The sequence below is a fragment of the Ptychodera flava genome, chromosome 21 (assembly GCF_041260155.1).
Source record: "Ptychodera flava strain L36383 chromosome 21, AS_Pfla_20210202, whole genome shotgun sequence".
Lineage (NCBI taxonomy): Eukaryota > Metazoa > Hemichordata > Enteropneusta > Ptychoderidae > Ptychodera > Ptychodera flava.
In genome coordinates, this window is record NC_091948.1 from 15,202,847 (window position 1) to 15,215,816 (window position 12,970).

A 12,970-nucleotide genomic window follows, 5' to 3' on the forward strand; every position below is an offset into this window, starting at 1 on the left:
TGTTTAAATAAACCCATGACGCCTACTTAAGCCCATCCTTTGTTCAAATATAAGGAGGATCAGTATATCTTCTGTTTACACATATCATGTATGAATTCATCCACTCAAGCCATTCCTTCGTTCAAACAGACCCATTCCACCCATGAAGAACCCTGTTGCATGCACAAGAAACATTATCCACGTTCCTCAATGCCATACAAAGTCCCCGTCAATGAACCCACACACCGTTTGAACATCATCCAGCTGTAGCCCCATGGATCCGCTTAAAATCTATGGCATCCCTTAAAATAGCCCATACATATCATTTGTGCATACAAGATCTCATCCTGCGCCATAGCACCGATGCTTATAATAATCCACAATTCAAACACATTTGTGACAGCACACTTTATGTCAGGCTTTATGTAAAGCAAACATATTTAAGAACTCGCAAATGTTGCATCGCTGCATGTTTACTGGCAACCATTAGGACCCGACTCAGCTCGTTTTACACATCATCTCAAACATTCCCATTGAGTATTTAATATAGCCTCTGAGTGTAAATTAATTCATCAGATCTATATATCAACTCACAAATATTTCATACCCAAGTTTACTCCCAGCAATGCATTCTTCACAATAAGTAGATATCCATATTAAAACTGTATGCAAATAGACAGCTAATCCCGTGCACTTCATTGGTCATTTGTAGCATATGAAATATACATGAAAACATAAAGCAAATGATTGCCAACGTATATCTTTGCAACTTTCAGTGGTGGCCTATGAATGATGGTTTTGTAAAGTTAAGTGAGCAGTATGAGGTAATTACATCTCCAAACTGCTGAAAGTTGCAACCTGTGATAAGTTATTTATCACAGTTTAAGTACAATAACCATAAAAACAAGCTGCTACCATAGTTCGCAGCACAAAATATCCCACTATCAAACAAAGTACCTGGTCATTAGTTCCAGAGACCAGCTCTGGAACTGTTAGTTTTGCTCACTTTCCTTCTTTCTTTCTTTCTTTCTTTCTTTCTTTCTTTCTTTCTTTCTTTTCTTTCTTTCTTTCTATCTTTCTTTCTTTCTTTCTTTCTCTATTTCCGGTTTTACTACCATAGAACATGCTATACACAAATTTTACCTCAATTACCCAGAATGCATTGCGACACGCCTATGACGTCATCGCTCAGCTCGGACGGGTTTTACGGGCATTTCTTGTTTGTTTATTTATTTATTTTTTATTTTGCATTGCTCAACTATCATATTGCGTTCAGTTATTAATAATTCTAGCTTTCTTTCGCTTTGTTTTTTGTTGCTTTTTGATTTTATTTTTCTCTAAATACTCGCCGTACGTGGCGCTATACTGTTTCGCCCGAATGGGTTGAATGACATTAACAATGGCCGCGTATCTATCGCTTCGCTCGCACTGAGAGAGAAAATTAGCCTTTCCCCAAGTTTACAAGCGCGGCTGAGCACATCGTGTACCTAGGCGAGGTGGGTGTGCTCGAAAACGATGATCAATGCAAAATTTGGACTCAAAATCGGCTGTTTTGGCGGAGAAACTGCCCGACAGCCCTGCCATGCAGAGCTAGGCATTCATAGTGAACGTACTGTCTGTCACGCACCGGCATGCGTTGGCTGCACGTAAAAGCAACTCAACTTTCCAAGATCAAACGGTCAGTATCTTGTGAAAACAGCGACATAGCAATGAAAATTGTTTTAGTCTGTGCTTTTAATCAAATGCATGTGGCTCAATTTCAACGGCCTAGGTCCGATGTTTCCTCTCGTCTGATCATCGTCGTAAATCACACTCGTCTGATCATCGTCGTAAATGACACGCCTCTTTACGGCAACAACTCAGCGCTACCCGTCAAGCGATTGATTTTTGCGTAGGTCAGCTGAGCGAAAATTATTGCTCTGGCTCGCGAGAATGTCGTCTGATAAACATTTCCGTGCGTTGTCGCCCCCGTATGTATCTGTTGCGTTTTTACCGTACATGTAGGCATTTGTAATCTGTGTACTGTAATTCCCCGGACTGCCTTGCTTTTAGTTGTATTATGGTGTTTACTTAGCCCTGCGCTGTGTGTTCCGCTACAGCTAATCACCCCGCTCTGTGGTGAGCGGGGCGATTAGCTGTAGCGGAACACATCAGCATCGTACGCAGGGCTAGGTGTTTACTGCTATTAGCCCTGAATATTAAAATCTAAAGCACTCTTTCATTCTGCAGCTATCTTTGTCACACATTGTCTTGTTTCTTCCGCTGCTCTGGTCTCTGGAACTTCGCTTTTGCTTGCAAATGCTTTCTAGTTTCTTTGATTCTCCCATTTTTATGTGTAATTGCCTTAAAATTGCTGCACTTTTTTCCATAAGGGCAGTCTTATCACCGTTCATACATGTAAAATCAAAAATTAGGGAAAATTGCATCTTTCAACTATCTTGAACCCTTTGCAAATTTCATGTTATCTTTCAGTAGTGTTACCCTTATCTCTTCCGGTTCCATCCCAGATTTGCCTTTCATAATCAATTTCCCCAAGCTAAAAAAGTTTGCATGCAGGAATAACCTAACTCCTGACATGCTAACATCTGCCAAGTCGCCCTATAGTCCTTGTTTACAAAAATCATTTACCTCGTAGTCATCTCGGATGCAGGCAAAAAGCTCCTCACTCCAAAAGCCAGATACTAATCCTTAGACAAATGCCAGATGTTAACCAGCAAATATCGGAAAAGGGCAAAGAAACAATCGGATCTCATATACATCATAGTATATAATATTTCAATATTAATAATCAATAATGTTTTGACAGGTATGTATCTTGAGCCTTATAAAGAATACAACGGTTGACATTTGGCAAGATTTTGAATGGATCAAAGACAATACCCATTGCAGGATAGAATCTAATAATTGATACAAGATGAATACCTGGGAATGTTATAAATAACCCCTGAGGCTCCTGGATGTTAACAGGTTGTCAAGAATTTACTGTCTGAGACTGTATGCGTGTATGTGTGACATTTCCAAGCAATTTCACAACGCTCATGGCAATTCAACGGTCTCTGGTTAAAATACTTTTTTTTTTGCAGTTTAAAATTAGAACAGTCTGTCCAGAATAGAGAAGACAGTGTGCCTAGAAATATTCTTTCTCAAAACAATTCAAATCCATTATAGGTTTACTCAGATACTATAGATTTGGTTTCAGTGCTTGGCAGGCTCAGCTGACAACCACAAGCGTATTTTTATTTTTTAAACAAATAAGAAAGAGGATGGCATCTTCCATTTATATGGTTTCTATAAATGTGACTGACCCTGATACAATGTCAGAAATGCTGCTTTTTATGCCATCAACCTCCACCAAATTATTTCTTTGTTGCTACCATTTTTGTTGCACATTTGTCTCCACAGCCCCAGAACAATTTGTTCATCAGCCATCATAGTATTTCTACTCAGCATATCATAACTTTTTATATCAACCATACTCCCAGATGTCAATCCATATCTCTTATACAAAGAAGTTTAAAAGGAGCCCCAACAAGCTGTAGATCAGAAAAGAATTGTAAAGGTTCTCTGTCCCTGAGATGCATTCTACCTTAAAAATAACATCGGCAAAAGGGTAGTTCAGGCATCAGATGTGATAAATGAGATTGATGACATAGAAAGCCAAAAGTACATATTATTGGCACAATATCATGAAATATTGAACATTAGTGCAGAGATAGCTATGTGGTATTGGTGTAATGGCACACACATGCTAAGTATAATGTTAAAATGAAATCTTAAAATGATCGAGAGTTTCAAACTTACGATATAAAGAGCTTTTCATTGCTTTAACATTTCCAATCTAGTACACAAACTCTCTTGAAGACTTAATGTGCACACAGAAAATTGTCAAATGTTTGTATATTTGGTATTATCAAAAAAAATCTCTGCATGCCTCTTGGTTCATAACATTATCAACCATCCGAGTCACTGTACATCCATCAAAGTGACTATCCTTTCCCACAATCACACCTTCAAAATCTATTTGTATCTCAATTTGTCTGCTCATCCACTTTTCTTTTCAACTGCTGAACTATTTTTCTAACAATTGCTAAATAATCACACATAATGCTGTCAGTCTGCCACTGTCTATCTCTGAGACTCTCTCACTTTTTTAGGGATGGACCATTTGATCATGAGACAAACACGTTGACTTTCAAAAAACAGGAAATCTGCAGAACAAACGTAAACATTTTGCAGCCTTTTTTTACTGATTTTGTAAAAAAATTGACATGAAAATTGACTAAAAAAATGATTGAAAATTCAGGGAAAAAATGTGTTAATACAAAATAAAAATTTCTGTTGTCTGAACATGAAAATATATTTGTATGCCAGCCTTCGTACAAACCCCCTCACAAGATCTTATGGCCCATACCCCATCTACCTGTTGTTTCCATGTTCATTTATAGATCTGCCAGTCTGTATTTCAGGCTCGCTCTCTCTCTCTCTCTCTCTCTCTCTCTCTCTCTCTCTCTCTCTCTCTCTCCAAGTACTTTTCTACAATAAAGACGACTCTCACTCAGCCTCGTTGATCACAGTGTGATCACACAGGTACAAATCAATGTATGTCTGTCAACAAGCAAGCACGTTTCTCACTGAGTCTCACCTTCATTGCCATGACTGTGTCAAGAGAACAAAGCTTGCAATGACAATTTACTGTGTGACAAAAATTAATGCATCAAGGAGGAATTTGGTTTTCTTTTATCATTTGAACTTCGAATGACCCAATAAACAAGATGCTGCACAGAGAATCTCCATCTTTTACACTGAGTCAGACCTTCAAAAAAATACATCATTGATATTTGATTACGCTATAAATTTACTCCCTTATGTAATTGAGAAAAGTCGGCCATGGTTCAAGTTGGCAGATGAGAAAAAATTGTTCGGCCCTCAATGAAGATTAATTGCGCCGCTCAGTTGAAAATCTTTACTTGAGCAAGTGCATTAAACAACATATGTTGCAAACATTACTGAGTTATAGTGCCATGAAATTTACATAATTGGTTGCCATGGAGCCAATTGAACATGTTATTGACATAAGTGGAGCCGTGCTTAGAGAAATGAATTCAATATTGTGATTACTGTCTGCTCCTCAAAGTCTTGTCATCAGTGAGTGCGCGAACTGGTTGGCTTTCCTAAGCATCATCTTGTTGCTATGGAAACAGGGTCTCGGTAATAGCAATGTCCGGCTTTCCACAGACCTGCATGGGGATGTGGAATAAGACTAGGAAAAAATCAATTTCATTGATTTTCAACGTTAAAATCACCATGTTTTAAACACTCATCCTGTATTAATTATTCATCAGATGATTTCTTTCGATAATCAGGCTACAAATCTGGGGAAGATATCAGAAAAACCTTTACAAATTGTGAAACTTGTAGATATGCAGATAAAAAAAATGAGATATGATTTCTATCTTAATTTCTTTTCAGATAACAAAGTGCCCATTTGTCATTAATATCCTATGAAAATCTCTTTCTGAGAAATATCCAAGAAGTGGTTTGTGTCAGGACAGGAATTTCAGTGCATTTTTTGTTTACAGCACACATTTTGTGAGATGATGTAAGGAGTGTTACTGTTTTACTGAGCACCAAACAGATAGTAAGTGGACTATGACAAACACTGTCTAAATTGCTTGAGTGGAGATTTTTCAGCAAAATGCTCTCTCTTGCCGATTTTTAAGATAGAAATTACATCAGAGTACATAGCAGTGATTTACGTGAATATTTTTGTCTGAGCCAAAAGTGTACTTTATACAATGGCTGTCTTTCTACAAATGCAAAGGAAGAGAGACAAAGAAGAAATCTTTGCATTTTGCGCCAGGGCTTCCACTCCTAAAAGCCAAACTGTTGGTTGCAAACTTCATTTAAAACAAATAAAGGCCGTACCAAAGGCTGATTATGAATTGGTTTTATGGGTAGTTTCACTGATTTTGTCAGTGTATTTGGTCGATCGGCATGACAGGTTCATAAGATTATACCAACACTGCTTGTACACATCAAGGTTCAAGATAAATTGAATGCCAGCTACATCTGCCGTAACATGCCTGATGTGTTTGTGAAAGAATAAATCATGTTGTACAAATAGATGAAAAAATAAATAAATAAATAAATACATCAAATGCAGTATGCAAAAATCAATTAATTTAATCAATTAATTGTAAATGTTTTATCAATACATCTTTGATAAATATTTGATTTCAACAAAAATTTGATGTCCCTCTGTGTTTCTGGGAGATAAGTATTAGACTTCTTTTGTGTAAGCGCACGGTTTGCATGATGGAAAAAGGCACATCCTATTGTAGGTATATTATTTATTTGTACTTAAAGAGAATTCCTGGAACCACAGATAATTCATGAGAGAGATAATCTGCAATCGATGCAGGGTAAATTATTAAATACAGCGAAGTTTAACATACTGTAAATTAAAGTTTCTAATGAACGTCATGGTTTTTTGACTTGGAAAAAAGAACACTAAAAATGTGTTTATAATGTTTTATTTTGTGGTTTTCCATCCAAAGAATTCGTGGAAACGTAACCCAGGGTTTCTGTCTGTTTGCCGCAAAACATTGCTTGAGGAAGATTTATTTCTCAGTGAAAGGAATGATGTTGATGTTAATGATGTTGCTATGGATTGATCATTCCTGGAAAATCACAGTGTACATCATCGGGTTTTCATTCCGCTGGCAATGATATGAAAGATAAGCGATATGGCGTGTTGCCGATGAAGACATCAGGATTCAGATTAAGATAATAGTCTTTTAGTGTTACAGTGTGGATCATGGATGAAGACTTGCCATTACTTTAAAGTATTGTAATGTTGAGTGCCTTTCTTTGAGAGAAAATTGTATTGAAAAAGGGTGTTTTGAGGACTTGCAGAAAGCAAAAAGACCTCATAAAAAGTTGATTCCTTTTATCAAATAGCAAAGATAAGGACTTTTCGTCTTCATTCATTTTGATAACAGTTAATTTGTACTCATAATGTGTCTTCATAAGCACTGGTTTCTGTCAATGTCACCAGTTTCAACCACAAGTCAACCCCCACAACTGATTGGTTCAGTCCTATTGTGTCCTAATGGTGTGGTTGAGTGCATACATTAGGTAATAGGGGTCAGAGGAATGACAGGGTGAACTTTGCCTTGCATTGGGATTTAGCTGTATCATAAAAAATGACTGGGCTGGAATTGCATGTATTCATCTCAAATCCTGCAAGCCAGCCTAATGAGGGAATTTCATGTCTGAGAAGTGATTCCGGAATCCCGCAATCAGTCTCATCGTTTTACATGTACATACAGTGAATTCATTCTTGACATGGGGGTTGGGGTAGCAGAGACCTCATGTATGTATACACATTTGAATTTTTTACACTTTGTCCTTCTATTATTGCTAGCAGCCAAAGCCTTCATGTAGGTATTTTTCCATCGTTTGACATAACGTTTTATCTCAGCAATTTGGCTTGTTCGCAGAAAGTAGAAGTTTGAACCTAGCAGGCTTGCTGGTAGACGTATTCGTAATTTTTTGAAAAATTTTTTCCAAATCAATCTTGTCAATCTACTGCAACAAGTTGCATATGCTGCTGGATTTGCTGTCTGTATCAGATTAAAATTATTTAATTTTTGATTCCCTTCACTACAGAATCAGATTATCTTATTTGATTTTGATTCTATTTGCAATTCAAATGCGTTTGTGGTACCAAAAAGTCAAACTGAGGCATTTATTTGGCTTTTTGCATAGTCCGTGAATATTTTCACTATGATAAATTGGAACGCTTGTTTCCCTTCATCAGCCAGAGTGTCAATAGATCTGCTTTTAATCAGGGAGTATTAATTTGCAACCGAAGGACAATAAGTGTAAGAATAGAAAACAGGCAACAGGTGTGTCGCTGTGAACGGTGCAACTGCTAGCCCTCCAGTATGTTGGAAGTGCTTGCAGCTAGAACACTGTAGTGTATGTCAGCTGGCTATGCATTGATTTGTATGGGAAGTTGAAGATGACTCTCCACATTAATTTTTCAGTCAAACCCATTCATGAATTTTAGCCTAACAAAAACTTCTTAATACTAGTCACCAAAGAGAGGCCATTTTACTGTGATATAAAACCCTGTACGCAGACTTAAATAAAATTTGAATTGTTAACATTCCAAAAATTTCCTTGTCTGATTAAATCTTTTCATATAACTTTCATTCATTTTCAGTGATAATTTTATCGTAATTGCTTGAGGAGACCTGTTCATTGTGTACATTGAGAAATTGTCAACAGTTCTCACAGATTGAGCAAGCTAGCTGAAAAACATTTCATCTAATACACTTTTCCCAGATGCGTATTCCATTTTGTCTTTACCTACCTACACCTGGTTGTCATCATCTATTTCTCAAAATATTTCCTAACCCCACATCTTTTCATACAAACTATAATTTATGCACAATGTTTGAACAGAAAGCAAAAATACATGATGAAACACCAGCAACTAATAATGAGTACACTTTCCTAAATCAACAACTGTTATATTATCTCAAAAGAAAATATATTAATTTTCCTCTGTTTGTCATCTGATAGGGGAGTTTGTGCTAACCTTGAAACAGGACAGTTTGTCAGGTTCCTACAAAAACAAAGACAAAGGAGATTCCATCAGTGCCAAATATTAGTATTTTCTTATTCATGTAACAAATACTATGATTTGAAAGTGATTCATTGTATTGTTCACCACTGGATGTTGTCAAAATTGAATATTTACTGTAAGTTTATGTGAATCTGCTAGACTTCAATTTGTTTTACTGCGTTCAAATTTTGATTGGAAAAGGGGATTTGAGGACACAGTTTGTAATTTAGGAAATTAATCTTTTTAATTCAGGACTGTGGGCACAGATAAGAAGAGATGTAATTTTGAAACACGGTTGAGTCACGTAACGTTTTGAACTATAGCGTCAACTCTCAGTCAGTGACACCGCTAAATACAGGTTTTGAATTTATTACTGGTTAATTCTAGGCTGCATTCAGACAGAGCCATAATTTCCTGCGCTGTTGGCATGTTTTATTTCATCTGTTCATGTATCTGCACCCAAGATGCATCATATTTCTAGATCAGGTTCCAATCACGCCATATATTTTCATTGCTGGTCTCGGCAATATCAGTCCACAGAAATTTCGCACATAAGAAATATGGGATGGTTTCAAGCAGTGTTTATGGACAGTAGTACAAAAATAGTTCTGTAGAACATACTTAAAATATAAATTCACTGCTTTTTTTATCTCTTGATGGGAATGAAAATTTCTAAAGCTTTTGTAGATGTTAATTAATTAATTAATTAATTAATTAATTTTTATGGATATTGTAGACAAGTATGTTGCAAAGCCAGAGATTTTTTAAAAAATTCATGATAATCAAAGGTACTCAGGAAAAATAGGAATTTTTGTAGAAAATGTGGACAAATCTGTTGCAAATCTCAGAAAAAGAAAACTTGAGAAAGCATTCTTGGTGGCCATTCAAAAATTTTGAAGTCAACATTCTAAAATGATGAGTGTTTTCCTTTCATTGCATATTGTGCAGTTTTGACAAGGAAGTATGCGTGCGTACATCTGTGGATGCTTTTAGCCCACCAACTTTTCATCGCTCAATATTTCACAACCCCAACAATGACTCAGCTTCTAAAAATACACAGAAAAATATGACTGTGTTGAAAGCAGACGCAGGTCTTTATGCTTTGAAGTCATTGGATGGGCGTTTTTTATAATTACAAAGACCATCCATCAAAGTTTTAACCGGGGATATTCTTTCCAAATCAAACAAAGATTAAATATCAATCAATTGGCGATTTATTGATTGTAAGATGACAATGCATATTTAGGTATCTGATGGATCTTTTATCGTTTGGCTTTTGACTGACGTACTAGTCATTCACTGTTTTTTGTAGTGTGTATTAAGCTCCAACCACAGCACTCTGAGGTGATGTGTCAGTGATTTCCGTGCAGAGGATATTAACATTTAGCTTCAGTGAAGGAAAAATAGTGCAAAGCCCAAATTAGATTTTGTTAATTACAGTCGTTTCTGATAAGACCATGACAGGCCTGATGTGGAAAACTATTTTTTTTAAATTGGATCCTTGCATATTGCCCTTTAATTCTTTGCTCAACCAGTCAATGAATTGCACAAAATTTAATACTGCCATTCTGTAATTTCTAATTCACAAGTTGAAGTTCATCCTTGTCATCATTAACATGCAGTGTCTCTTTACTAAAACTTGACAGCCATGCATATAGCATCTGTACAATATCTCCCTTTATTTGGAATATTGAACAAAATTTCAGGAAAGTTCTACAGAAATTCATCTTCCAACTTCAAAGCTGATACAGTTCACAGCTTTTCAAATTCAGCTGATCAGACCCACTGCTAAATGAAGTTACTATTTCCACCATCAAATTCTATTTCCTTGAATATACCATATACTTCTCAACAGAACTCTGAATTTGAACGGAATTTTTTGATATATCAAAATTATCCAAACATTGCAACTTATTTTGAAATTGAAATTGTATTTATTTTTGAGGAATAGAGCTCAAAACTAGCACTCTGCAATATTTAAGCCTTTTATTGCAGAAGTCAATTTTTGTCGCCTCTATAAAATGTAACACAGACATTTTGTTTCAGTTCCAGACAATTTTTGTTCAGATTTCCCCTGTACTATTGATCAAAAACTGTAGCCAATAAAAAGTTATGGCCAATTGGTCCAAAATCATCAAAAAATTTTAAAAATTACAGAAAAATTTTAAAAATTACAGAAAAAGTCCTAAAAATTGGAAAACTTATACACAAAAATTTTGGTGAGGGAAAATTTAGAGCACTCAAACTTGGCCAAGGGATAAATTGTTAAATTTTAAGTCACACTACAGCTGAATGTGGAATTAGCTTCAATGCTAATTGGTTGTTAAGTTAAAATTTGCAGCGATACTAAACAACTGGATTCATCTGAAACTCAAGGCTAGATTAAACTTGGTGGTACACATCCAAAGATGATATGGCTAAAAGTCAGAGATCTGACGGGCTGTTGACAGGTGAATATTAACCTTGCCCTTCCTGCTTTTATTGTGGTCTTACCCATAACATTGAAAATGTAATACGATTGACGGCAGTAACATGTTGTGAAAAGCATAAAATTTTGAAAATCAAGATATTTATTAAACAGTAAAGCGCACATTCTCACAATGTAAAATTTATTTTGATTTATTATTTTATAAGTGTGTAATATGAGAGTAACAGGATATCTATTAAATGAGCATTAAACATCCGTCAAGTTTGCACATGACACCCCTAAAAATTTATTGTGGTTTGATCCCTTGGTTCACAATGGCAAGGTTGTCCCTGCCGTGGAAGGTCAGGAAACGAAATATCGACACTGACACATGCACACTTCACTAAAGCTCTACAATTCATCTTATCGGGTCTGTGCTGTTGTCCCTTCTCGGTACGGAAGATTTCATACCATGGATAATTCATTGGCCCTCAGGATGTGCAGTCCGTCTGCATCACCATATCAGCGGATGAGGTTGACTGTCCCATAATTCATTGCCAAACTGGGGGAAAAAAACTACCTGCTTTGAATTCATCAATCTTTATTGTGTAAATCTACATCCAAATTGTTTCAACATCTTTTTCTTGCTTCCTGGCCTGTTTTGAAAAACAAAAGAATAAATAAAATGGACAGTGTTCTGCAAACGTGTTTTGCTCATCATATACAAAATGATTTTCCCACAAAATTTAAATCAAAAACTAAATCTGAAACAAAAAGATGCTTTTAATCCCATTCCTTCATCATGCTGTCCCTCGAAAATTCAGACAGCCTAAAGATTCTTTCGTTTCTCTTTCAAATTCCATGTGCAAAACACAAATATTGAATAAGCAACTGAAGAAAGACCACAAAAGTCTTTAATCTATCTTTAATACAGAAAAATAAGTTTTGGTCTTTTCACAGAACTGTCACTCAAGACAGTCTTGCAGTATCCATCTGTAAACTAAATGACAAATTCTACATGATTCATTAATTCCCAGGGGCCTATACAAGCGTTTCAATTTTATACGCCACTATTGAATTTGCAATGGTAGAGTTGTCCCTGTCAACTTGTGGCTGCCGGATAAATAAACATGCATTCAAATGAATTTTAAAAGAACTGTAAGAAGACAAGCTGTCAGTACAAGATGATCACATGAAGTACCCCTGGAGAACATGAAGACTCGACTCTGAGTACTTTATCAAAGAAAACCATGGCAATGTTTCCCACAACCTGTAAATTCATCACTTACTATGTACAGATTAGATGCATTTCCCAAAGCTCCTTGTCTGTTTAGTTTCTTTCAAAAACTGTCTTGATTTTACATTCAAGGTTTAAAGCTTGTCCCCTTTCACAAGGCAGGCATAATCTAGACAGGGCATGGATAGCTATGACAAACGTAGACTTGCATGTCATTTGGAATTTAACAGGAGATTTGTGGAATAAAGAATTTGATGCAGGCCCATTGAAAATAGAAAGAGATTCTGAGGTTTCAATGTACTGGTGTTGAGAAGTTTGTATTTTCCTGAGATTGTCAGATGATATCTTGTTTTGTTGACCAAATCCGCATAAATTTCATCCCTGATGAACTGAGAGTTGTCTGAGGGCCAAGTGCTATTGTGCTGTAATATGCTATGGTTTTTCTTCCCTAGCTCCACTGAGCTCGTTGCTATAATCAGCCACGTCCAGTGAATTCTGAAATGTGTATTAAACTGGCAGCCACGGAAATAAGGATTTCATGAATTTCAATTCCATGGTGCCAACGTTCCGGCCTGACATGATTATGTTCTTTCAAAGGAGCTTTTTTCAGCCTGCATTCAAGAGACATGCATACATGTATGTGGAGTGCTGCAAAGTTGGTTCGGCATGGGGCTTTGTGGCCATCAATTCATCCTGCGCTGTCACTTTTGTC

At 36.3% G+C, this 12,970-nt stretch overlaps 1 protein-coding gene across 5 annotated transcripts in view; it reads left to right on the top strand.

Moving 5' to 3' along the window:
* LOC139121505 (conserved oligomeric Golgi complex subunit 1-like) overlaps window positions 1-12,970 on the top strand; it is a 136,327-nt gene that overhangs the window by 119,916 nt on the left and 3,441 nt on the right. The gene's annotated exons all lie outside the window — the stretch shown is intronic.